We start from the raw sequence: 27,972 nt of genomic DNA, 5'->3' as shown, positions 1-27,972 counted from the left end.
TTGAACATTTTTATTGGGTTTTCCTTTTCCCAAACAATGAATTCAATCACTGCTCATCCTGACAAACACCTAATTATGATGACATTTCCAAAATGGCTGATGTTAATGTTAATTTTTTTAACAGTTCATATTTTGTTGAAATTTGTTGACGAAACATTAACTCCTTTGTATACGTATGTCGGGTGAATTGAACAGGGGTGATTATTACTTTTGACTGCTCTTCAATCATGCTCAGTGAATAAATGTCACTCGTTATCACTCAGAGATGGAAATAGACCCCCTCAATGCAGCCTTGCACTGATTCATTTCAGGAAATGGGGATCATGGGGGTCAGCAGAAAACAATAGCATAAGTCTAACTGGCGTTGCTAAATAAACATTCAATGGTGTCCTGTATGGACCCACCACAAGGTATCTGCCACTTTCCCTCTTTCATCCCAGTAATCAGCACAAGTTGTAATTAATGGGTGATTGGGGTGAGGGTTTTTGTTTTGGGGGGTGACCTGTTGTTAAGGGCAGTTGAGAGGAAACCCAGACAAAGTTGAAGGCCATTAAAGGGAGAAGGGTCTATGACCTCCAAAGGGAAGTGTGGGTACCTAACAAAGGTGCAGGTGGGCCTTAGATGGAAAGTCGAAGTGCACTCTGGCCACAGATGAGACCACCAGGTTACCACCTAATTACATCTTGTCTTCTAATGCCGTCAACGGCTGCAGAACTCGGACTTCCTAACAAAGGACCATGTGCGCTTGCGACTGTCGAATGAGGGGCAGAGCAAACCAAGGGGACCACCAGAGTCCATCCTGGATGAGATGTTTCAAAAGGAAGGGAGGGGAGATGAGGGGGAACATGAGGAGAGGCTGGACTAGAGTTGCAGACTAACCTGTACTTAACTTGTGTGTTGCAGAAGCTCAGAGCAGATCAAGGCGGATACAGTGACACTTAAAACGGGCAGGGAACAGATGCACTCCAAAAATTGGACAAAGACGACTGGAGGACATTAACTAATCACAGGTGTGACATGTCCACTTCACGAACACGTGTTTGGGTCCACGTCTGGGGACTACTTAGCCTGTAGTGAAACGTCTTCATAGGCCAAATTTGTTCGCATGAACAAGACAAAGAAAACTAGTTAATTATGAATAGATTAAAAATGAAATGTTTGTTGGGACAATAAGAGTCATAAGTTTAAATAATTTTGCAGCTTCGGTAAATTTAATACATTTAAGAATATAGCATTTCAAAGTCAGTCACGTGGTTATATATAGAACTCAATTGGTTCAGTTTTACTCATGTGGATTTCTTTACATTTTGCAATATTGATTTTGGGGTGTTTCTGATAAATTGCAATGTTTTTCTTCCTGCTCACATCTTTGATAACGGTAAGTCGGTTTCCAAACATGTTTGAGAACTTTATGCAAATTTCAATCACTTTAAGACCAAACAAATTTTCAAGAAAAATCATTGCCCTTTTTTACTAAAGTAAAATGATGGAAATTTGTATTGCTGTTTTCAAGTGTCACCTGACCGCAATAATTACATTAAAACTTTTAAACACAAAAAAGTATATTTTTCAAGATACATTTTCATACTATAAAATAAAATTCACCTTCAAATAGTTAATATTCAAGCACATTTAGTTTTCTTCATAAATATTTTATTAATTTTGAGGCAAGTCTTCATTGTTTACTAGCACCCAATTTTATATTGGTTTAAAAATCTCTTCCCGACTGTGTGAGACAAATTTTTGGAATTTTCAAAAATTTCTCACCCTTATACAGTGGCAATTTTGTATTTAATAACCATTCAACCATCTTAGGCATGATGTAGAAATAAATGTGTTTTACCACATCTTCCCAAGGCCCATGGTGTATCGTGATGCCATTGTTATTTTTTTTCGCACATGGTGGCAGGTGCATTTACCCCCACTGGGACAACGCCATAAATTACGAAAAGTTATGGCACAACCATCATCACCGCTCAGCAAAAACAACAAAATATGTCAGCCTCACCCTCGTTATTGCTGTTTACACAATGACATAGCTGCCACCGCTCATTGATGAACTACCCTAATGGGCCATTTTTGGGTAAGGTGGCGGGGTTGCGACCTTGAGGATGGAGGAAATAACTTGCGGTGAGCAGCGGGTCATCCACCCATGTGTGTCACTGGTCCACGTCCATCATCAGGAGAAGTGTGAGGGGTTCTCCTAAGACACGCCCTCCCCTCCTGAGCAGTGTGGCCCAGGAGAACAATAAAGCCGTGTCAGTTTCTACAGGAAAATAGCGACAAAGTGAAAGAGGAAACAATTGGTTCACAACAGGACACAAGGCGGCCGCGGAGGATAACCTGCCTTCAAAGATGCTGCTCCAGTGCATATCAGAATAGTTTGGATGGTGGCGCACTTCAAAAGGCTTCTCCAGGCTCCCATAGTGAACCGTTTTTTCCTGCTATTCTTGTGGCTGGCTTTTGCTTGGCTATAAGTAGCCCGCATCCTGTCCCTCTGTGGTCTCAGGTGGATAGGGCTTGTTTTTCTAGCTGGGGCCGGGCTCTTTAATGGCTCCGCTGGCTTCCAGCGCTTCTGTTGGCAGCCGTGATTGGCCCGTTAGCGACCCACACGTACTGAACTGTAAGTCAGAGAGGGCTGCCAAACGTTTGTGTCAAATGCAGTTGAGTGGTGGAGGGCACTTGGAACACACGTCTGTTCTCATGACAATGTAGTCGTGCAAGAAACATTGCAATTAGGGTGACGGTTTGTCAAAATTTCAAAATCCTATCACGAAGAATTTTCAAGACTCCATTTCGGTCAATTAATCAACTCTACAGTACGAGAACACTTTATGAGCAAATTTCATTCAATTTTTCTATTATTCATTTCGAGCACCATTATTTCATGTATTAAAGGGAAATAAATTATTCTCCAAGTGGTCGGGGGTTTTAGTCTAATCCTGTTTCTAAATTTGCTACTCCCAAAGTCCCTGAGCATCAGACAACATTTATCTGATGAGTCATCAACATTATCATTTTTACAATACAGAAAATTGGCTGAAAGGATGTAAACAATTTATGACCAGTGATGAGCATGATAGATTGTTAGTGGGCTTTTCTAATGACGGTTGTAGGTTGTATGAGATAGGCGCATTAGGAACCAAAGAGCGTTCCGGAATAATAGGAAGGCTTTGAGATAATGTACTCTCGCGAGGGGGTCTCAATATTAGCCGAGGCCCAGCAGGACTCGTCTTGCACGTGTGTCTGCGATGCATTAAATCTCTCAATGACAAAGCATACAGCCAAGGTAAATCTGCCAGGCGCATTGTTGTTTCTGAGGACGCCATATTGTACGACAAGCTTATGAAAAGTAGTTTAAGGGCAATAAAAATGAAGATAAAGTGATGAAAGTTTAAATAACAGCACTTGTGCTGCACATTGGGAGCCACAAAAGCATTTAGCAGCGCTTTCCATTGTTTTTGTTGTCAGTATCCCAGCATCCGCTTTAAAACGCCATCATCCTCTGCAGCCTCCCCCGAGCGCGGGGCCATTCTAATAGCGCCCCCCTTGTCATTAGATATTAATTTATTCATTACATGTTAACTCTTGACAGACCTTGGCGGGGAGACGCCAGGTGACTTCCTCATTTGGTACCCGCCGTTCTGCAAAAATAGAAAAAAATTAAAATAAAATTGCGACACACAAGAACTTGAAGGTAAACACATGGCAGGACGCTGTCACCATTAAATAAAGTCAGATGTGCACTTTTGTAAAGAATGCTGATTAAATACAGCTCACCATCATTTATCCCCCATTTCATCCATCTATTCAACCGTTTAGTTATCTTGCCATCCCAATGCCCATCAAATCCATCCATTCATTGATTTTTTTGATAGATAAAATTTAAGATGGCTGGACTGACTAACCCATGAATTTATTCACCGATCCATCCTTTCATCTGTCCAACCAGCTCTCTATTAATCCACCCATCCATGGATCTATCTAGAAAAGATTACAGAGTTGTTTCTTGTTTTTATCCCTGGGTTTGTTAAAACAAATGAGCTCCAAAATGATGGAATGAATCAGTAGTATTAGCAGAGTAAGTGAATATGATTAAATGTAGGATAAGAGAGAGTTGAGGGAGTGAGATGACAGGGGGTGATGAAAGGGGCTGAGGGACTTTGTAACTTCCTCAATCTTCCACCAAGCCGAGAAAGATCAGAGCGAGCGACGCTAGCGAGCATCAGTCCCTCGGCGGCGCGTCAATGTGAGCAAATCCACGATGAAGAGCGAGCCCAGCTAATCCGCAGCTAAGTGACACCTCAGCTCACTAATGCCCATATTGACCAAAGAAGTGATCCACACACATGTACACACTGAAGCTATTCAGCCAAGCTCAGAGGCAGGGGGGATATACAGGTCAGACTTGAAAGGGCCCCGGGGTCCGTCGCGGGCCCTCAGTGTGGCACCTGCTTCGCATCCCTGCGCTGCACGCCACTATAGAGGCGCGTCTCTGGCTAAGGAGAAACCCTCATTGTGTGCAGGCTCCTTTGAGGCCATTGTTGTGCTGCACAGAGGCTAAGGCCCACATCTGCACCATTCACTCTGAAGGAAGTTGTAATCACTGCTCAGCTCTTAGCGCCAACTTCATAGCAAGACAAGAGGGGGGTGTTCGGGGAGGGGGTCTTATGAAGTAAACAACAAAAGTTGTGAAGGGATGGCGGGGATTTGGATGGAAGGGAGGCGGCTTTGGTTTAAATAGAAACTCTTGCACAGCCCCCTTCACAGACCCGACTTCCCTCCTTTTCCCACACCCCCAATTTGGGAAAAAAAGCACTCTCACAAAGTGATACAAAGCATGTCAATAATGTGAACGACAATCTCTCCATTACAAATACAGTGAATGTTCCAGGATTCCAGGACCCTGGTTGATTTTTCCTTACGAAATAATCGAAATGTATATAATATATATAAGATTAATATTATTTATAAGTCATCAGGGGACACCCTGAACTGGTTGCCAGCCAATTGCAGGGCACACAAAGACGAACAACCAGTTGCACACGCCCTCAGACCTATGGGCAATTTAGAGTGCTCACTCGGCCTACCAAGCATGTTTTCGAAAATCGGGGAGCCCGGGGAAAACCCAGGCACGGGGAGAACTTGCAAACTCCACACAGGGAGGGCCGGAGGTGGGATTGAAGCCGCAACTTCCATACACTGAGGCGGACGTGCTAACCAGTGCCACCCATTATAATATAATAATGTGAAGAGAGAAACAATGGAGTTTGTTTCATTGGTTGATTTGTATAGAAAAAAAATGGGGGGCATTTGATTCAGCTTTCATTTACATATAATTACACTTTAATGGGAGTCTGACTGGGCTAGGCTAAGTGGCTCGGCCATGCAGCGAGGAGCTCCCCCTTGGATACGAGATGGCAGGACGCGGGCTTAGTTCCATCTTCGGCTAATTAAACGAATCAATTACGAGACGATTGTCGGAGCTGCATGAACGATGCAACGCAGCGGCTAAAATGCTCCCGTGAGATGAGGAGGCGGGGCCTTCGACCGACGTTACACCCTCTCCGTGTGATGGCAACATCGGCACTTATTTGCGCCTTGCTGTCATGTCATGGGAGGTGGTAACTTTATGGAAATTGGAACATAAGGAGGGGGTTTGCCATCATTCCAAGGAGAAGCAAAACTCCTAAGTCCCCTTAAAGTTGCCTAATGGAGGCGGTGTGTCCAGCTGTGTGCATCCATTCGCTTAAGGTAAGGGTCGCGCAATTTACATACCCCACCCCCTCCCGCCAGGCGTTGATGCAGATAAATTATCATATTAGATTCACCCTCGTCGCTCCGACTGATTGGCTCTCAAATTGTTTTAGATGGCCCGCCATTAATCCTTAGCATAGGCTAAATGCTTTGGCGACACATGTGATGCCGTTCTGGCGCCTTGGGTCAAATTAACGGAATGTTAAGTGTTCGAGCCCCCTGTCTACTCATTTGCAATATCAGGATGCAATTAAAGGAAGAGCAGAAGAAGAGTTGAGGATTGTGCTAGCCTCATCATGCAAGCCGTGCTTTTTAGGGGAAGTTTCATGCTGTTTACTTGAGAGTAGTTTTCACTGCTACAATTTATTATGAAGACCAAAAGGCACTGTGATGTCATCTTAAATCGACAGCAACCCCCCATGGATGGAGAAAAATGGGTGGATTTGATGCTTAATTCATATTTCACAAATGCATCATTAATCAGAATACCATGTTTAGACGAGTGGAATAAGAGAAAATTATTATTGTAAGAATATTTCTGACTTGACTTTCCCTTTAAAAACTGTGTTTTGTTACGTCAGTGTGTTTTGATGTTTGAATGTGTTCGATGTGTTTAAAATTGTAGCAAAAATAATCACTTTTTTTTCAATTAGGATTCATACAAATGGGTGGTCACTGTTTTACATATTGAATTTTGCAGCACCTCCAAATCCTCAACTTCTGTGTCAGGATTCCATTAATCGACAAACAAGATTTGTCGATTCAGAAGCCTTAAGATGATAGGTGTCCTAAAAAGTGAAAGAGTTACTAAAAAAGTTTCCAAAGGGAGTTTCCAATGTAATGTCAACCTTCATTATCAATTAACTGTAGAAGCTTCTTGTGCAGTCAAAGTGTAAGTGTGTGTGTGTGTGTGTGTGCAGACGAACAAGAAAGACTTTAAAAGTTGTAAAAATGTGAATGCTTCTTCTCAGATGAGTGGAATATATTACATCCAAGATGCTATGAATATCCCCATGTGGGAACAGAGGCAGATTTATGAAAAGAAAAATTCTGACGACTTGCCAGAGAGTCCAGTGTCATTCCTTTTTTGTCTTTGTAAACCGAGCCTGTTTGTTTAGGGGGCCGACGGGGCCGTCCTGGCGCCTGAGCTGCCCCAAAGTCAAGTCAGCATCAGGATGGCGACGTGTCGCTGGAACCTTGTGATGGAGTTCAAAGCCTCTTACACACACACGCACACACACAATACATATTCAGTGGCTCCATATGGTTATACTTCAAGTAGGTGCAAAAAATGTGCAAGTGTACAAAAGTCGTAAAAGACAAGGAGACGCTTCAGAGGAGTAATCTGAGAAGGAACATTACTTTATTGACTGCAGGGTGTTTGAGGCTCTGCGCCGCCACGGCAATATGAGTTATTGACATCAGGCTGCATCAGAAGATCTCATATAATGTAGAGTTTCTCATCTAATGAGGTCCAGAGTTCATTAGGTGGCTAATAACCTTTTGCATTCTCACAAGAATAACAAACATAACGTAATTGTATGAAATCTTACAAAGGATGTTGTGTATAACATTTTAACTGGATATTTTGTTGTTGTTGAATCAGACACTTTTTTGAGTCTCTGAGCGATGTAGTAGTTGTCATTTTTAATTGGAAATTGTCCAGAAAATGTTTTGAATAGATTTGTTTATACATGAATTTTGTACTCTCATAGCAATTCAGTGAATCTTTAATAATAATAATAATTCTATAATATTCTATATTGAATTTCAACTGGATATTTTTATTAATGCAGTCACTTTTTTTGAATTCCACAACAGTTTAGTGAATGATACAAGAAAAACAATAGGAAATCTGTCAAGAATATTCAATATTATTTTCAGTTGGACTTTTCAATGCATGAATTTGGTTTGCATTTCAACTATTTTTTAAATAAATAGTTTTCTGATTTCACACCAATTTAGTAGGAAAGCTGGCAAAATATTCTGCATTACATTTTAACAGGATTTTTTTATTGATTACTCATACACTCATTTTATTATTATTTTGATGAATGAAAAAGAGGCGGGATTTAAAAGTTTGGAAGTACACAAGAACAAAGTGCCTATTTGACTCAGGTTATTTATTCCCAGATGTGCTGCCGAGGCCCTAATTAATTGTCCTTCATCTGGCCATGGATGTGTGTTTAGCTATGTCGACATTGCTAACCCCATGTTTCTCTGTCATCTGGCGAGGCTAACCTCTGCTAGCTCCCTGCCAAATGCTCGCACTCCAGCGCAGCCGTACACACACGTTGCACGAATCAGCTGAACCGTCTCCACCCTGAGAATAACCCCAGTGACAGACAGCCCTAGTGGCCTCCCCTTGTCAACGCAGCCTGCCGGCAATGCTGACAGCCAGGGCGCAGGGTGGACAGGCTTCCACAGGCGCCGCACAGGCCGTGGCCTGGAGAAACTACAGTACATACTGTAGGTCCCGAGTTATGGCTTATGGGGATCATGTGGTGCTGAATTATTCCAAAGCGTAAATACTCCCTGGATTACCCTCCGAGACAGTCATTTTTGTGCCTCTAGACAGAAATGGGATATGGTGAGAAATTACGACATAGACTTCAAATACCGGTAACTTCTCGTGTATATACTCATATATTTTGGAATAAATCAAAAGTAAGTTGTAAAAAAAAAAAAAAAAAATCCTAACATTTTGAGATAAACACTTGATGCTGGTTTAACTAAGACCGATTCAGCATTAGAGGTTCCAAGTAAATGTGTGCAATCTTTGTAATTTCCACTTCCTGCTCATTGTTGTTTCACTTGACCTCAATTTAACTCTTCCCGAACTTATCTTCACCTTCAACACAGCATGCCTGAACTTACTCAACAAAGGTTTCCATCTCCCGTTAAGCTCATTAACTCTGTTTTGCAAAGGCTCAACTCTATTATATATTGTGAGGCGCATTGTGCCATTTTTTTCTTTGATGTTTTCATCAATTTTCTCTTAAAAATTTGCATTGAAGAATGGCAACAGGCCTATCGAGTCCGACTATTATTAATACAGCGGGAGACAGGGCTACAAATAAAAGGGTTATAATTAAGGTTGGCTCCTGTCAAGGTTATGGCAGGTTTGGTGTATGCCGCTTGGCTGGCACAATGCAGTGGTCAATCCCTGCGGGGCAGATATTGAAAGTTTTATACTTGGCCATGAGCCTTCATGGTGACTTTTTTGTTGTTCAGCCCACACAAGTCTAATTGTGCAAGTTCTCCTGTGAGTCTGCGTAAACAAAGATGGCGTCTAATCCAAGCGCAGTGTCTCTTAATCATGATGAAATCTTGAAAATTAATGACGAGTTTAATACAGTGGCTAACTTACAAAATGCAATAAAAATTACATTGTGAAATAGTTTTGTGCGAGATTATATGGAATTGGCACTTATATATTTTAAATATTTTCCTCCCGCTAATGTTAATAAAGCTTTGTAACATCTTTTTATGAATATTCCGTAGAAAGTTGTTTGGTAACTTACAGTATGAAGGACTGGCATGTGAGAGGAGCAGAAGGTATGTCCAAGCAAGTCAAAGCAGAGAGCGCTGGGACTATACTGCATAGGCCAAATACATATTTATGAGTCATGTACACACACAAGGCTGACTTTTCAAAGCTCGCCAAGCTCAGAAAGACATGCGGGCGCACAAGCTGGGCAAGGAAAGGGCAGGGGGGAGCAGGCCAGAAGCGGCAGGGGTTTGGGAGACCACGCCACTTTGTTTATTCTCCGCTGGTGGAATCGTAGTTTGAACTTTTGATGTTGGGGTCCTGACATCATAGCTATCCAAATTTGATGTCACGCTTTCGACAGCTTTTTCTCTTCAAGGTTATCACGTGTGATCTGGTAACAAAAAGGAGCTCAGGTAGCAACCGAGTCGAGTCAGCTATCGACTGGCTCGTCCGGCGATTGCTACAAACGCCGCAGTTTGGTCTCCTTCACCCATTTCTTCAAGGCTGCCTTTAATCTCTCCCTGCGCATCCCCCTTTCATGTGCTGATGCTCTTCTTTGGCTTGCTCAATATTTGATCCATCCCACTTCATACGAGCTAAATCCAGTCGAGGTGGATTCACATGGACGAGTCGCTCCCTCTCTTCTTCTGCCCCTTTTTTCTTGCATTTGTCAGCAAAATGACCACCTGACAGACATTGGGAAGTCTCCTTTTCCTTATTGTGTCATGCTCCATTCACACAGGGCCTTTATGAAATGACGGGCTGGGCTCTTCAATTTTTCAAATCAAAATAGTAGAGTGGGAAACAACGAAAGAATGCAGCTTCCTGATGGAGATGCGATAAGAAACAATAACAATGAAGGAGAATGTGTGTGTGTGTGGTGACTTAGTGACTACTACTCTGTGCTACTCACACAAGAAAAAAGGTGGGGAGATTTAACAAGCTTTGTTATGCTATAGTCATATTCAGAGAGCGACCCATCCGCCTATTTCCAACTCTTCTCATTTTCCGGAAGACATCTACCATATGGCTTTGCCTTCTGCATGTGCATAATTACGAGCTTGATGTTGTATGCAGGGCGACAGATCAACTGTATCTAAAAAAGAAAGAATTAAACAAAGAAAGTGGTGAATAATACCCTCTATTTATCTAAAATGCTGTACTCTAATGAGTGTAGAAGTACAGATTTGTCCCTGCTTGTTAAAGGCATTCAAAGATGGCTTATTAGCGAGCAGACGGTTTATATAACACTGAACTCGAACCCGCCACTCTTCTGTGCCGCATTAGTTCCACTTAGTTGGCTTCCAATGACCTATTCAATGTAAATGTACTGAGTAATAATGAGTGGTGGACGGTAGAGGCGGCACTATAATGGCTGCCGAGTAGAGGGGTACGATAACTAGACGTGGAGAGTTGGGGGTGTGGGGGGGGTCATAATGGTAAACTAAATGTCTGGGCCATGAGAGTGCCAACAGATAAACACAGTGTCAAAGGGGCATTTGGGGAAATCCTGGCTAGAATAAAAGGACCAAATAAAAGGAGGAAAGTGCATGGAAAATTCTTTTTTCCTCTTAGCTGAAGGAGGTGTTGACGGAAGAATATTATTGAGTGACGTTTTTGTCAAATTTAAAAGAATGGATACATTATGGATTGTTAGGACATTGTGAAGAAGGCATACATGAGTATCGTTGAGCAAAGGGAAGGTCATAAATGTACCGAACGAGCGATACCTTTACTTAATCCTCTGCAGATATGCTTGCTGTCCCCTTTCTCTGAATGCATCTGCATACATTTACTGCAATGACATGGACAGCAATTTTTTAGCATTACAGTATTAAAATCTGATAATCCTTCTTCTGGAGTCTGGTCACAACATTAGGGACACCTGCATACCCTAATGAGGATTTTAATTATATGGCGAGCCAATCAGAAATTTGCAAATTATCATCCGAACTAAAATATTGGTTATTGCGTCTTAAAGATGTTAAATGGAAAGAATGTCCAAGTGGTCTTGGTGATTTTCGTGCCCTTGGAAGTAAATGTGTGGGTGCCTGCGCTTTAAGGTGTTCCAAAATTGAAGTTGTGGAACCCGTGTTGTTGTCTTCAAGCACTTTTGGAGTCTTGTTGGATTCTGGCCTGTTTATTCCTAATCATACTGAGGAATAAACTGTAGTACATGACTGTATTTGCGGTGACGAATGTCCACCAGCGGCTTCTCCGGGGTGCTGTTTGACGCCAGGCAGCACGTGCGGGTGCCAGGTTCATCACATCGCAACAGCTCGTTCTTTTCCTCGTCTCTTTAGGCTGTCATGTCGGCGCCGTTACCTCGGAGACAGACACCCAGCACATCCCAGGTTGAGCTCCCTGTTACCATGTGGCAGCCATTGGAAACAGATGGTCTCCAAACAGCCTGTCATGTTTACCGCTGCCGCCATAAAAGACAAGAGTCCAACGATACGTTCCCTCAGGAGCCGCTACGGGATCACACTAAGCAGCTGCCAAAAGACGGGAGTGGGGGACGCGCTACCACACACACCTTGAATTGACTCCTACCTTAACTCGCACCCCAATAATTCTCACACTCGGAGGACGGGAAGAAAACGACAGGCTCAAGGCCCGAATGTCCTCCGCCGAGCTGTCCGGACATGCTACATTTACTGCAATTAAAACAAGCAACGCCATTTGAATATCTGATGACACCTCGCAACCTGCTCGCTGGGCTCTGAAGATAATGGCGTCCCAGCGGAGACCCCCGGAGAAATTGTCCATGTCACAATTAATGAAGGGGATTTGCATTGGTGTCTCAATTAAGGGCAGCTGAATAATGAAGTGCACTTCGGAATTAGTTAACGGAGGGAAAACTCGCCACAAATTCACAAGGCTACTGTAATAAAACACGCGATGAAGGCATCCAACAGGTAATAAAGGTATCTAGTAGAAGAGCTCCATGACATATCCTGCATTCAAAAATAGAATTGACTGACATCTTCCTTTTCATGTCTGTGCAAGGCCAGTTTAGCGTGCTTGGGAACCATGCTGGGCATTCCGGCAGATTGAGAGCGTTTTCTTTTCAACGCCTCGGCGTACCTGGCAATTTGGAGCTGGGAGCAGGTCTAAATTGTGGCGTTGGTGGTGTCATGAGATTTTGGTGAATTTGATTGAGGGGCAGGTAGACAGATTCTGAGCTCTATGGATATGTGTGGCGGATGTCATTGTGTTTTATGCATGTTCAGTATATGACAACACCTTGCATCAAACCCTGTGAATCATAGAGAACAATTTGTTGACTGTAATACCGTAATTTTCGGACTATAAACCGCACCAGACTATAAGCCGCACCAGCTAAAACTCGTAATTCCGGGTTCAAAGTTTGCGAAAAAGGTCGTGGCTTATAGTCCGAAATGTATGATATATACTTTAATATACTACATAATATTTATTTATTTGGTCTATTTTTTTCCATGAAAGCATACGTATGCATCCCATACTGGAATATACACCAGAACTCAATCAGCAACTACCATGAACAGCAGTGTTTTTGTTTTTTACTCTGAATTACTTGAATGACTTGAATTCTTTGAACAGCAAGTAGTTTTAGTGATTAAATGTTATGCTTGATTAATGTGAGACTTATCCGAGAAGTGTAAATCAAGATGATTAACCCACCCATTTTTAATCCATCTCAGGGATCTGATATTTTGACCTTCTACTACCCTCTGCTGTCAACTGAAATCGACATAAACGTGCCCTCAGGCATCGCGAACGTCATGGCTTACCTGTTTTCTGAGAATGGTCATGTGACGTTCACCATGCGAGCCCAAGGGGGGTTTGACGTCAAGTTCTGTTGACAGCAGAGTGTGCTTCAGGACAAAAGGGAGGTGCCCTGAAATAGATGAAAATGTGCTTCAGTGGAAAAAATGATGGCCACAGTTTTCCCATTATTTCCGATGGGAACATTTGAATGAATGAATTTTGGTCAATTGGTTAATGTTAGTTCAATCAGTTTGATCCAAGAGGATAATGTCCATTTTGGGCTCCCCATTGATCTGCTGTGACAGTTTTAAGCCTGCGTATAGAAGTGTGTGATGCAACTCAGTAAATAAAGACACACTCATAAACAGCTTGTCTGCTAAAGGGGCCTCTGATGGCCAAATAAGAATTTACAATGAATATCGCTTACACAAACACACACTCACTGTGCCCTCATAAGAAAGGTCTTTGTGTCAAGCGTAGTCAGTAGTGGAATGTGTGTTTTTATTGCTCTTTTATGCTCAATTAACTTGAAATTACAATGTTGGCAACGCGTTGGTCGGCAAGCACTGGGGTAAACGTGATTTATTCCAGCACTCACAAAGAAACAACCGGTTCATACAGGCAATGTTGTAACTCGTATTTTAATATTTATGAATATCAATGTACAAATAAGTTAACCACTATTGAAGTATTTGCAAAACAGTTAAAACAAAGTTGGGTGAGCAGAGAACAGTCGTTGCACATTTTTTCACTTACAGGATGACTGATGATTTTCAAAGGTCACTTTAACGTTACATTTAATTGGAGGTCAGCTTAACGAGGTTCTACTGTATCGTCAAGTTTTCCCCTAATACGCAGACAGTAGTCGTATTAGCCATCATCTTTACATTTCTCTTACTGGAAGGAGGGAAAAGAAGCAGACAGAAGAGCCAGAGGAATAAATCAAGTGGGGGGAAGAAGAGCGAGGCAGGAACTTGAGGGTTCAACGAGGGTTAAGTCCAAAAGGGAAAATAAGTTCCACAAAGTGAACGCACTTGTCAGTAATAAAAGCTTCATTAAAAGGTCAAAGATCTCAAGAGGTCCCTTGGAAAGCTTCTCCCCACTTGTCGGAATTGTCTGGCAACACTGGAGTCGGGTCCCAGCAGCTGATGCAACATGGCACCTTCAAACAAGCACTTTACATTCAAAGGTCAGCGGGGGGAGGGCGTAACATTGAAGAGCAAACGCACAAAAGTCTTTTTTTCTTCCCCACAAAAGTGCATTCAGACATGTGAGTGTAGTAAGTTAATTCATACAATGTCCAATCTGTTTTAAAATGTAGCCAAGCACAAATACCAAAAGAGGCGCAGTCTGCTTCGTAAAGGTTAGGTCAAAAAAATTGTTTAAATGTCAAACGGTTTTAGACCAAGAGAAATGTGAATTTTCCGCACATCATTTTGCTGACGAGGGAAAGAATAATGGCAAGAGTTGCTGCACAAAGGTCATTGTTCTGACCTGGGATGAACAAAGTATTACACCGATGCGTTTCTCTTTTTATTTAAATAGATTTCCTGATGAGATGATGTCATAGTCTAGCATCACCGTGCTTTAATTATGTGCGTGCGTGTGTGTGTGTGTGATACCTGCTCCGCCTTGAAATCACTTTGAGTGGCGGCTTGATTAATTCTGATTCTCTTAATTAGAAAGTTGACAGCTGTCATTGAGAGTTACTGATTGATGGGTTCATTAAGGCTGTGAGGCACTTTCTATTGTTTTGGGGGGTTACAAACACACACACACACACACTAACAAAATGAATAAATGAAGACAAAGAAGTGAGAAGACAGACAGACCATTGGTATTTGAGGAATGTTTATGAGCATATTTAACACGAAGGAGGTCGTAAGGCACCACATGTCCCCTTTCATTTTTGAGATCCCACCAGTGGATGGAACAAGAGAAAAAATATTATAACTAATAATATTTGATTTGAAATAAGAAAAAGAAATGTCTGAGGAGTTTGTCTTATGGTGGGAATTTGGGTTGGGGATTATAGTTAGGTTAAGGATTTGAGTTAGGTTAGTTAAGTATCCCGATTGCCGTTTTTAAAACCGTATAAGACATGGCTTTCTTCTAGTGTACTTTTTGGTTCAGTTTAAGAAGGTCAGCTTTCATACTCTACTTGCGAGGAAATTCAGACAAGTGTTTATGCTTTTGTGATTTTTTGGGGGGGGGTGCTGTGAGATTGTTTTTTCTCAAGGGTGCATTGGCTCAAAGGTTGTGAATGAAATTTAGGGTGAGGTTAGGATTTGGTTTAAGGCTGGGTAAGAGATGGATTTTTGTGTTTGGGTTCGGTTTAAGGTTAGTAGCTAGGTTCAGCGTAGGGTAATGGTTATGCTTTCAAAGTGCTTAAGCAAGTTAAGCCAATTTTCGAGTACAAAAATACCTCAAGATACAAAATGAAGTCGTTCATATGTTGAAAAATTGTTCTTATAAGAATACATGTAAAACAAATGTATTCGTTCCAGCACCAAAATAGTAAAATGTTGCTTTATAAGAACTTTACCTTGGAGATAGATGAATGCAGTGAATGAAGTTTGGTAACACGGTAATGTTTTTAAATTGTTGAACTGCTTTGAAGGCCTCCTTATGCTTAAGGTTGGTGGAGATAGTTGAGGCATTACGTCCATGTTCCCTGGCAATGACGCTGACTCATAAATCATGTTTTGCGATTACTTTCACTATTTTTTCCCACCTCTGCCACCATGTTCTGCCTCTAGCTGCTGAACATGAAACGTCAAACCTCATATGCTGGTTTTTCCGTCGTAGGACAAAGCTATGTTCAAATTGCACTTCTAATAAATCAGTTTCACCACGGGAGCCCGAAGATATACATCCTCCTGAAGTGAACTGATTATAGGCCTCATTGTCACCTACACGCATCTCAACCAAATCAACTTAGTCACAATTGAGCCGACCTGATTACGTATAATTCTACTATATTGCTTTGGTTCGTTGGGTAGTAAAAGACAGAAAATCTGAAATATGATCATTCTGGGAGCTCCCACTCACGTCCACCATGTGTATGTGACAAACAAAACAAGCAGGAACTTGTGGCTGCTTAGCACTGGCTTCTTTACCAAATTGAGGTCACGTAAATGACTATCACTGGAGACCAGCTAGTATGTGGCATTAAAGAGGTTACTGGTGGCACAAAAACCACTCACGAGTCCCAATACCTTGGCACCAGTTTGCAAAGTATGAGAATATGCTTGTAATATGTTCTCCAGTGATTAACATCTCAGAGTAATCCAGGCTTGGCAGCCAGACTCATCCACGCTGGCTTGCCGCCAGGCTGGCACGATAACTTGTCCTCCCACAGACAGAGATGAGTCTGGGACAGGACGGGATATGCGGGGGCTTGGGTAGACGCGATGCAGACACAATACTGGCAGTGGGACAACACATCAGGGATAATCTCATCCACTCTGACACACTCGTGCAGTAGTTAGGAGACTTTATGTGCTTCATACATGAAGGACAAGAAAATGGTCACCACCTTGCGAGACTGGAAAATAACATCTGCGGACTGAAGCAGAAGGGTTGCGAGTGGATAACCGTCAGGCTCATTTTATTGGATTTATGTTTGTGAAATTGGACTGCAATGGGAAACACAGACACACAAGAACTGTTTACTAACCTAGCTGGTTAAAAAGCTGGCCCATGAGGAACTCTTCCTGTTCCTGTGGACGTTCTTAGGTCTGTCAAGTGTTACTTTGACATCCTTTTGAATCTATTGTCAAATTGCTCAGTTGTCTAGGGCTATATTGATCAAATAATTAAAAAATCCTTATCCTTACATCACAGTGCTAAGCAATAACATTTTAGCAATTTCTGGTCTGAAAAGAAAGGAGATTCAGCCAAACAGCACCTTCTAAGAAACTTCATTGAAACATGACCTGGAGGTGCACAAACCTAAATTCCAGAACCCAAAGGCCTTTCAGGAAGCAGTTTGGATTTAACATTGTGTTCCAGGCATCGATTCCCTTAAGTACTTTGAAACTACAGATTTGACTAGATCATATTAAAATGTACCTTAAGATCCACTTGTGTGCCATTTTTAGACCAACCATCAAATTCAACCCCCATGACTCGTCACTGATAACCAAACAAGCCCATTACCAAGGTCTCGTCACCGTGGTAGCGTTTGGAGAGAAAGTGAGATTTTGCACATAAAACACCGTTAATAGTGGTGATCATTAAGGGATCTTTCCTCATAACCGGCTTCACAGGGGGGCCAAGGAATGATCAAGAACAATGCGTGGTGCTTTGTAGCCGCCGGTTCGCCGCCAGCATACAAATTTGCAATAAAGAGGCGAGGCAGGGGAAGGCCGAGGGGGTCCGATGGGTGGAGTGGAGACGGTCTGGGCAAAGATCTTGGGTCATTTCTGAGCGGGTCAGGAAGGAGGTGGGGTTTTTTGGGGGGGATAGAGCTGCATTCAGTGTGGGGTAAAGCTGCTCCGAATTGAACACTACTACAAAGCTGGACTCCTAGGGTTCATGAATAAGGCGAGGAAATGATCAGAAAAAATAGAGGGGAAAGAACCCTGAGAGATGTTTAGACAGATGGTGCACTTAAAACAACGGCAGGGCAGAGTAAGGAGGAGGACGGGGTCTGTGGTGGAGGGGGTGTAGGGGTGAAGTCATTTTAATGATACTTATAATTTGGAAAATAACTGCTCTTCGTGTTCCCACACATCAAAATCAATAACCCTGGGAGGAAAAAAGAAGTGAGGGATAAATGTGATGCCGCTCTAACACATTAATGAAATATACATTTAGATAAGGGTCCAGCAATCAAACATGTTGAGATGAACTGTGGCGCCAAATAAAATACATAGCAGGGGTCTTCTCGTTTAAGGACAGCCTTTGAGGGCGCCCATCAGCGCCATTTTTAGAAAGGTTCATCTGATGGGATTCTGGCAAACGCTACACTCTCAGGCCTTAGATGCAACATCAAATGTCACTTGCAGGGGACAAGCATTATTTTTTTGATTTAGCATGTATGAATTATTCATGGACAAACGGCTACTAAATATCATGAATTGGACACAAATTCATTGTTTGACAAAGAAGATGACAGAGGTTCTTCATTCTGATGAACACGGATAACATGAATTGGAGTTTCTAAGCAACAATTTTGCTCCATTGTCCCCCCCCCCCCCCATAGTTGTGGTGTGAAATTTACTTTACCACAATTTCCTCGCTTAATGGTTTCTAACATGAAACACTGCCCTCCTTGCCGTTTATTACTTGGATAGACATTGGTGTCAATAGCTGGCTATCTTCAATACGATCACCAGGTTTTGTGTTATATAACTTTATCACAGCAAACAGTGCCTACAGATCAGACATAGCATCTGTAAAGCTGGTGTTTACATCTGCCAGAAATTTCAACATATTAGACAAAAAGCGAAACATATAATATAAATAAAACATAAGAAATAAAATCCCCTGACTAGTTTGTGAAGAAATACTGATTTATATTTGCATTTCCACAATAAAGGTCTCCAACCTTACCCCTAACCTGGTAGCCTCTGCAGTTGAGTTAACACGTTGGTCCAATATATGAAAAAAAATATATACCATTTTATTATAAAAATATATTTGTTTAAAGAAGGTTTCCTCGGCTACTAAATTTCCGTCCATTCATTATCCCTTACACATAATAGGCAATGCATACTCAATTGAGTATGTGACCTCAGAATGATGTAAAAGGGCCATAATATAAAATTACATTTGTAAAACTAAAACCCTGCCCCAAAAATGTTTACTTATATTATAACTGGTCCTCTCTGCAGTTGTGCATAAGCTAATGCCCCTGGCAACTACAATATATCTGATTTTTGTAGACACATTTGCTTCAGCACTGCTACCACGAATGCTAACAAGTTGTCCTGGCTGATCCCCAAAATATAATGCTAAAATAGGGGATTTGGGTCGCCATGGAAACAACAGAGCACATATTTTCATCATCACAAGACAGTAAAACCATGTGATATTAAAGCTGTTATTTTAAGTTAAAATTACCGCACATTGCTGCTTTAAATCATATGGGGACATTTTTTTCAAGGTTTTACCTCATGTTACTGAATATACACACAAAGATGGCATCCCCAATCATAGAGTTTAGACAGAAAGGACCGAGAGCCTCCCGGTGAGAGCGTTGGCCATGGTAATGCCGCACATTGCCGGCACGCCGCCAAGCTTGCACCTTGCCTTTGTAATCAATATCCATTTCCACTGCTATTGTCCTCTGTAGCGAAGGCCTCCCTCCATGCCATCCCCAAATGAGAATGCACCAATAACAGTGCCTAGAAAGTTTGTATGTGCGCCCCACCGAAACACACCAAGGCCTAATCATACGCTTGCTTTTCCCTCCCATGACACGACTGGTAAAAAAATAAAATAAAAAATAGAATCACATTTACAATGGTGACGAAAATCCCAAAGCAGCTTGATTCCGGGCGCGTTTTCGAAGGTTTTAAGACATTTGATCGTTGCTTATCGACCCGTCTGAAACTCCAGTGTGCGTGTTTGTGTGTGGGAGTGTGTTTACCAAAAGCTCGGGGACTCATTACCGAGTGATAGCGGTTCTGCTTGGTCGACGAAGGCAGCAAAGAGCTTCCAAAAATGGGTTTTCTGGATTCTGATTAGGAACATTCTGGTTTATTTGGGAGTTTTATTGCTTGCATTTCTTCTTCAAATCCACATTTTGAAGGACTTTGAACATTTGCCATATTCTGTAATACCTAAAATACCTACACTTTTGTTGCAATTTATATTCTTTGACAAATAAACAGTCCGTTAAATCAACCCATTATGTTTGGATGAATAGATGTTCTGGTAATGTCAATGCTATGCAGTTTCTTCTAAATAAATCAGATGTATCATCAGCCATATTACAGAGAAAGAACTATGCAGACCCAAATTTGTGTTTTCTTTTGTCATCGTATAAAATATATCGTTACTGTGAAAAAAGAAACCTTGGTCAATACAGTAGCAAATGTTGTGGAACTCCACAATGTACGTTAAGATTTCAGTTCAGTGAGATTTTAGTGTTTTTGTGCTTCTTTGAGTTTTTTATTTGTTTAGTCTTGCATATTGATTGGTACGAGAAAAGCCAAGTAGGAGGAATTTGATGGTGACCATGGAACATAAAATGAAACTATAAGCAGGAAAGTGCTGGACATGTCCTGACTGCTCAATAGAAAAAAGGCTGAGTTTTTGTAACAATGAAGCCATTATACTACAAGAAAAAAAAGAGTCAAAATGTTAACTCAAAAAATGTAAAGGAATTAAATCATAGCCTGATAATGAAAAAAAACCCAATAACATTAGGTTATGGTATTACTGGAGCCTCAACCTTTTTTTAGGCTAGCATTTGCTACATAGCCACACCAGTATGGATTTTCATTTAAGTCTCCAAGGTGCAACATGTAGCACCAACCCCAATAAACAATATTTACCCGCTTGCCAACAGGGGACAGACACCCTATTGTCAGGACACAGGCAGATAGGTGCACTTTGAGGCTCAGAGACCTCTTCTCTGACATCTGCGCAAGCTCTATTCAAGCAGGCACGGTGGGGGGGCCGCCACACATGAGATGCCCTCGCCATTTGTCCACCATCCATCCACCTGCCCGGATAACTGCCCTCACTTTCCCCCTCTTGGCGATTGTCGTCTTTTCTTTGCACGTAGGAATAAAAGCGCCGTTTTACAATTAAGTGTGGTTTGTCGTGGATGTGTTGTTGCAGCCCCAACAGCAACTCAACTCGATTGTGCAAGTGGAAAATGGAGCAAAGCATACAAAGAGGAGTCAAGTGTTGCTGAGGACACTTGTATGGCACTTATCCAGGAAGAGGATAAATGGTACAATGTAAGCGTCAGCGATGAGCTCTCCTAAAGTGAAAAAAACATTCATACGTATACGGTAGTGACTTTTTGGTAAAATGAGATGAAAACAAACAAATAAATAAATAAATAAATATGATAAGAATAAAGTCACAATATTATAAGAACGAGGTTGTCAAAGAGGAAAAAAGTAACTATTAGAAGGCTTAAAATGAAATTTTGACCCTGCCCATAATTTTACTTAAATGAAATCAAAGTGGTACAGATAGGAAACTTGAAAATACAATTACAAGGATTATATCTTTATATGTAAATAAAAAATGTTTTACAAGAACAAAATTGTACTATGGAAATAAAAATACAAAATTGCATAAAATTAATTTGATTACACAAATAAATTTAGTTCATTTTCACCCAAAATGTCAAAATATGAATGTAAAAACTGAATTTTAAAGAATCAAGAAGAAAACATGCAAGAATGCAAGAATAAAAAACATCTCAGACGTGTGAATAAAGTCATACATAAAATAATTCAAGACAGTAAAGTTGTAAATCACTCACTCATTCGCTCGCTCGCTCACTCGCTCGCTCACTCCCTACCTACCTACCTACCTACCTACCTACCTACCTACCTACCTACCTACCTACCTACCTACCTACCTACCTACCTACCTACCTACCTACCTACCTACCTACCTACCTCCCTGCCTACCTACCTACCTACCTACCTTTTATGGGGTTGAACAATATTCCTTATGCTGTGCAGGTGTACCACAGGTTATGGTTCAAGGCCACTCTTATTTCTAATCCAAACCCATGACAGTACACACACGTCTTTGCAGATATACTTTTTGAACCTGAGAGTGTTGTCTTCCAGAAAATCAATCACTGCGAAGAAACAAAGCCCCAAAAAAGCAGGGTTGCTCAAATGTACAAAGGTAACCTTCCAGGACGGCACATACTTTACATTGTGCAGATGAAGGAGGAACGCAAATTTAAAAGAAAAAGGCAAATGCAGACTCACACATTGTTTTGTTTCTTCTTTTACCCGGGCAGAGGCAGACACGATTGATTTGAACACAGAGTGAAGGACAAAAGAGTGTGTGGCGCTTGATTCCAAATCAATGACATACTCCAAAATGCCGGCCATGCCCAGGCAAAGACGTCCCGGATTAGTGTGTTAAAAAAGAGAGAAAGAAACCTCACCCGAACCACTGAACCTCACTTCAATCCCCTTGCGACATGTATAACGTTTGTTTTTCTTCCCATCATTTAGATTAAAAGGAGAAGCCTTCCTATGAAATCGTGTGGCATATGCAAAGAAGGGTGGGGGGGGATCCTATAGAGACCAAAGCAGTGGGTGTCATGGACTAATTGAGCAGGGCCTGTGTACTCAGACATCAATAGGTTCCATCAGACTGCACAGAGCTTCTATAATGGCACATCGTGGCTCAATCATAGCCGGAATACTGCTGATTACTCACCTGCACGTATGCACTCGCTATCACGTTCGTAATATTAAATTAGCATCACTTAAGCACTTAAATCAACTGAGTCAGTTTAATAATAATCATCATCATTTTACAAAAGTAAAATATTTTTGATTAAAATTGTAATTAATATTGCAATAAAAGTATGATTAGAAATAAGTCATATTATGAACAGGTAATCATTTCACGAGAATAATTCAGAGTTAGAAAATCAAAACAAATGAGGGTAAACTACCAATTTTACAGGAAGATTATTTTACATCAATGAAGTTGAATAAAAATTAGTAAAAAAATCTTAGTAACCTCGTCTCAATCTATAAGAATGAATTTTTCACTTTCTCCATAGATTCAAATAATAAAGTTGAATAATGATGAGAAAAAATATAGTAAACTCGTTTCAATTTATAAAAATGAAATCTTATCAAGGATAAAATAATGAAAGACCATTTCCTGTGGAAGTATTTTCCACTTCCTGTATAGATTCTAACTAATGGCACCAATGATCTTAAAATGGGATTCACTAGATGCACAAAACGGAATAATAAGGGAAAACTCACACAGTCCAGATACTAGAAATAAATATGTTTCACATTGAGCAGTCTTAAATGAATTGAGCAAACCTAGAGGGGGGTGGCAGGGAAAAAAAATCAATGGTGCTTGTCTGGAGGCATCACGAATGCGATTTGCCAAGCAGGGCCCAGCAGCCGTCAAATCACCTAGAGCTAAAGAATTATGATTAACGTTGATGAAGAGTGCCAAGGCTTTAAAAACCATTGCTGGGAAATTGTTCCGAACAGCACTAATTCTGCTGCAGCCAATCAGAGCCTTGATTTCCAATGACCATTCGCTTAGCCGCATCCCGAGAATGCAGAATGGCCAATCAGATTGGCGGTAAGAGCATTCTTAAAATATTAACTGAACATGCTAGTTGTGCATTTAATTGAAAAGACAAAGTAGACATTATGGAGACAATACTCATCTACAAGTATCTGTGCTTTTGAATGATTGTACAGGAACAGTTAAAAAATGTGCAGGTGGTGGCGTTTGGTGGGTGTGACGCCAAAGCACTATTAGATTCCAGGAGATGAGGAACAAGCTCCCATCATCTATTTCTATGCAGCATAAAATTTACATTTTAGTTTTCAATGCCCATAAAAGCTGACATGGAACACCACGGACGGTGACACCTGGAGAGTGGGAGGGGGTCAGAGTTCAGCAGTTTACCTGTCACAAGCAGCGCACTGATTAGAATAAATCTACGTGCTTGCAGGAGGTCAAGCGCTGGCCAGCCACAACGGGTGTCACCTACTACTCTATATGCTACACTACACTTGTGTGTGATTGTGCGAGCATGTGTGTGTGTGTGTGTGTGTGTACATTTCTTATAGACCCGGGTACAGTAAAAGTATTAATTTCCAGTTTCTAGGTTAAAGCGATGTCAATGACAACAGAATAATATCATCACTCCTGTAATTCTTCAACCTTCCTTGCCTGGTTGTAGTAAATTATGGCCACTTGACAGACATTCATGTTTCCAAATATGAAAACTTGCACTATCCTTACTTAATGTTAGCTGACCTAACTTTTTCATTTATTAGAAGATGATATTTATCCTCCAACTAGTCATCAGTGCTAATGAATACACCAGTTGTCCAGTGCACACTGACCACACAAATAAATAATTCTATGTGCATGGAATATTTCATTTATCACAAACTAACGGACACTAATCACCCTAAATTTGCATGTCATCTGTTTGCAGAGGCCACTGCACATGCTGCCGGTGTTCCCATCAATACAAAAGCTGTTTTGGCCTCCAGTCTGCATATTTTCATTAATGAGACGGAATAGTGGCCTTCTAAAAAATACTTTGGGTTGATGTAAGCCTACCTGACCGCTGATTTTAAAAGATTCTTGCTTTTTTTAAAAGATCAGAATTTAGCACAATCTTGAAATTGTACAGTTTGCTATGCTACTTTTTCAATTTACAGAAATGCTCAAAATATGTTCAACTAAGTATATCTACAAAATATATGTAGACAAGCTAACCATACACAGGTGGAAATAGTACAGAAGCGTGTGCAAGCTAAGATGAGAAAAAACTAATTCTTCCACTATGATCAGGAAAAAATGTCTGGAAATAAAATAATATATTAATGCTACGCAGGCAAAGAAGAGCAGACACTAGAAATTATTTTTTAAAAGAATTTAGCTTTGACCATACAACAGGATCACGTAATATAAAGTTTAAAATGAATTTGATATTTATTTGAAATCGTCCCACTGCAAATATTTCTAAATAAGAAAATTTTGTTTGCTTCTATACACGAATCTTTATCCTAGTAAAATAATCAATTTTAACTTGTAAAATGAGACAGGATTTTCTCACAATATTTTATTAGTCATTGAATTTGGGGGATTTTTGGAATGTACCCTATAATATAAGTGCATGTAGTATCACGGTGCGCGAGGGAAGCAAACAATGAGGACATCATCAATCATCTGTGCTGCTTTCCTGAGGGAAGCCACATGTAGCAGACGGGGCAGGTGGCTGTCATAAAGATCCCAGCTGATCTCTGGCACATTTGACCTCTTGCCCTTTAAATGTTTTCACTGAATACTAACAATGAGCCAATTGTCACTAAATATGCTGTTAGAAAAAGATTTGATGAAATAAATGTGCATTTCAATCTAAGAGAGTAAATTCCGTATTAACAGCAGCTATTCATTGGTTTGGGAGTACCTACTTTTAAATAAATTTTTAGAAATTTGACGTAAAGGTTTTTAAGTTGTTTGGGGTTAAGAGCTGTAAATAATATTGTGACTATAACTATAAATACGAGTATCAAAATATTAATCAAAACCATTCAGTTCCTTAAGTCTACTACACTGACCATCCGTCCATCCGTTCCGTCCATCCATCCATCCATCCATCCATCTATCCATCCATCCATCCATCCATCCATCCATCCATCCATCCATCCATCCAATCCACCCAATCCACCCAATCCACCCATTGTGACACCAGTACTGGAACTTTTCTGACACAAACTGTTTTCTTTTTTTCTTTTCATGATCAGGCTAGGGTGGAGGGTTGGGACGGGTGTGTGTGTATATGTGCGGAGGGTAGGGGTGCTTGGGTCAGGGGAACTTCTTTCTTCATCTGACCTATTGTTCTTCCCCCGGTTTGAAAACACCGCGGAGCTTTCATCCACGCCTCTGCGCTCAGAGAAACAGGAAGTGTCTGCATCACACACCTCATCCATCATGTGGCAACCAAACGAGCTGTCACATTTACAGACTTCTCACTCGCATTGTTATCTACTTGACTCAACAATGGCACTGCCATTTACAGTCCGACTTTCTCCTTCTGCTGTATTGATGTTTTCCTTTAGCTAAACTAAGGACCGTATGTGTTCCATCTGTTAATGGCTCAAAATCAAGGCTCGCAAATTTGGGTTTGAAGACAGCGTTAGGGTTTCTAGCAAAAGTTGGGGTTTCAAATTAAGCTTTAAAAAAGTAGTTGGTCACACACAGACACATCCGGATCTGTGCTCGCCCTGGCCAACTTTACATCATCCGCTCGTCTACTTGCAGTTTCTTATAAATGTATTTTAGACCTTCTGCAAATCAGTTTCTGCTTCAGCCATGTTAAGAGCTGCGTGCCTCGCTCAAATGAGAGGAGCTACTGCTGGCTGTGAATCAAGTGGACTATGTTCACACCCACAAAGGTGCAAACCTCCCCTTTCTAACTGCAACAAGATGAGTGCATCCATGAAAACACCAACACTGGGAGTAGCTCACCCCTGTGCATAGTTAGACTACGTAACCTGTAACCGCACGGCGGAATTAAAATGAAATAGCCTTGGAACAGCTGGTCACAATATTTACTTTAGTTCTGAACAATGAGAGAGTATTGTGTTTGACTCTACGGCTGGAGTTCCCATTCCAAAGTGGAACCAGACCAGGCCTCAGAGAGGCTTAAGACATCTAGTCTTCTAGAAGTTACCTCCAGGCTAATTCTAGTAGCAATCAATAAAGACCCACACACAAAAGCTAATTCAATTTCCCTGCACCCGTTTTCTCATCAGGACTCAAAGTCCTGTCCCAGAACGATAGGGCCCCCCCAAACACTTCTGCAAGGAGGGGAGGATTTATCCTAGCTTTCAGCCAGCCTTCTGTAATAGACACAGATAACCGGATTGTTGGAGGAGGTGGTGGAGTACCAGCTCACCTGCCTGTACTGGACACATCCCCCTTAACCCCCTTCTTAAAAAAAAAAAAAAAAAGCTAATCAAAAGGCTTTAACTTCCACTTCGGAAAGACCTTAGAGACTTAAGTCCAGAGTCAAAGGGGGAGGAGATCAACATCTGTGTGGCTTCGGTTCACTTACCTGGGATGCGGATCCCAAACGGCCAGATAAAGTGAGGGAAGGGAGGATAAGAGGGGAGGCGGCACCCTGCGCCGGTTGTCTGACAGCTGGTGACCCATAAGGAGGCTTGAAAAGAATGAGATCATAGATCACATGAAAAGGAAAAAGAAATAAACATTGGTTGGAAAACAACAGGTAAAATATCTTCCTGTCTTCTTTGATCATTTCCCCACTCGATCTTCTCGGCGTTTCACTTCCCCCTGCACGGCAGCCTGCTGTCGATCTACCCCACTAAATAATGCAAAGCTAGAGCACAGGCCTAAGTGTGCAACATCTCCTACATGTGCTGGGACAATGCATTAAACAATGTGAACATCAGAGACGCAACAGCCCTCGGGCACTCCAGCACTCCTCTGTGAAGGGTGCGCTCACTTTTGCGCACGCCGCTTCCCTTTTGTGTGTTTTGCGTGTAACATACACGTTCCAATGCCATGTTCAACCGAGCGAGAGGTGAAGCATGTGTCTTCATGTGTCTCCAGCAACATTCACTATCCCCGGTGAGATGATATCTGATGGCAGATGTTGTAGTCTGATGGCAATCGAACATGAACACACGCTAGGCCTGCCACAAAAAAAAACAACAACCATGCAGCGTTGTATGGTATCACTATTGAGTCTGGTTATTATGTAAAGTATGTCGTGAAACATGTTTAGCATGAAGCTGGAAATTTGCATCACAGAGAGACCATTTTTATCAGCACAGATATTTTTGAACGCAAAAATTGCTGTCATAAAAAGCAAAGAGAATTATGTACCTGTGCCTATCTTGGTGTCTCTGTGTTAGATACTGTTCCTGATCCTGGTGGGTGAATGCAAAATATTGCAACGCTTTGATGGGATGGTGATCTTGATCACTGTCACGAGATCATATGAAACTGGAAGCCGTTATTACAAACTGTATAAACATATTCCGTATGTCCTCACTCGGATACGCCAAATCTTGTGTGATTGAAGATTTTTAAAAATTTTACAACATACAGCTGTGAAAAGATTGTTTTATGGTTCTGGTACTAAAACTGTCCAACAACAATCGTTTGTGGTGTTTTTTTATGATATACTCAAGTCTCGGTTGACTCTTTATATATCTTTTCCCTTTTTCATTCACACAGATTTTCTGATGTGGCATTGCTGATTTCCTTTCAGTGTGTAGATT

General features: G+C 41.3%; 1 protein-coding gene and 1 long non-coding RNA gene across 5 annotated transcripts in view; one reads left to right on the top strand and one right to left on the bottom strand.

Moving 5' to 3' along the window:
* Positions 1–27,972, top strand: part of tmtc4 (transmembrane O-mannosyltransferase targeting cadherins 4) — a 66,227-nt gene that overhangs the window by 27,320 nt on the left and 10,935 nt on the right. For all 4 annotated transcript variants that reach the window (XR_015859923.1, XR_015859925.1, XR_015859922.1 and 1 more), the window contains exon 21: positions 904–1,010. The gene's annotated coding sequence lies outside the window, so the exon portion shown is untranslated. The remainder of the gene's footprint in view (positions 1–903; positions 1,011–27,972) is intronic.
* LOC148394054 (uncharacterized) lies at positions 193–27,572 on the bottom strand. The gene is made up of 3 exons (XR_015859926.1): positions 26,781–27,572; positions 13,027–13,133; positions 193–3,644 (listed from the first exon to the last, which is right to left on the bottom strand). It is a non-coding gene; the product is annotated as an uncharacterized LOC148394054 (long non-coding RNA).

Source organism: Syngnathus floridae, chromosome 8 (assembly GCF_059516105.1).
Source record: "Syngnathus floridae isolate MCC-2025c chromosome 8, RoL_Sflo_1.0, whole genome shotgun sequence".
Taxonomy (NCBI): domain Eukaryota; kingdom Metazoa; phylum Chordata; class Actinopteri; order Syngnathiformes; family Syngnathidae; genus Syngnathus; species Syngnathus floridae.
This window is presented reverse-complemented; position numbering and strand designations above follow the sequence as displayed.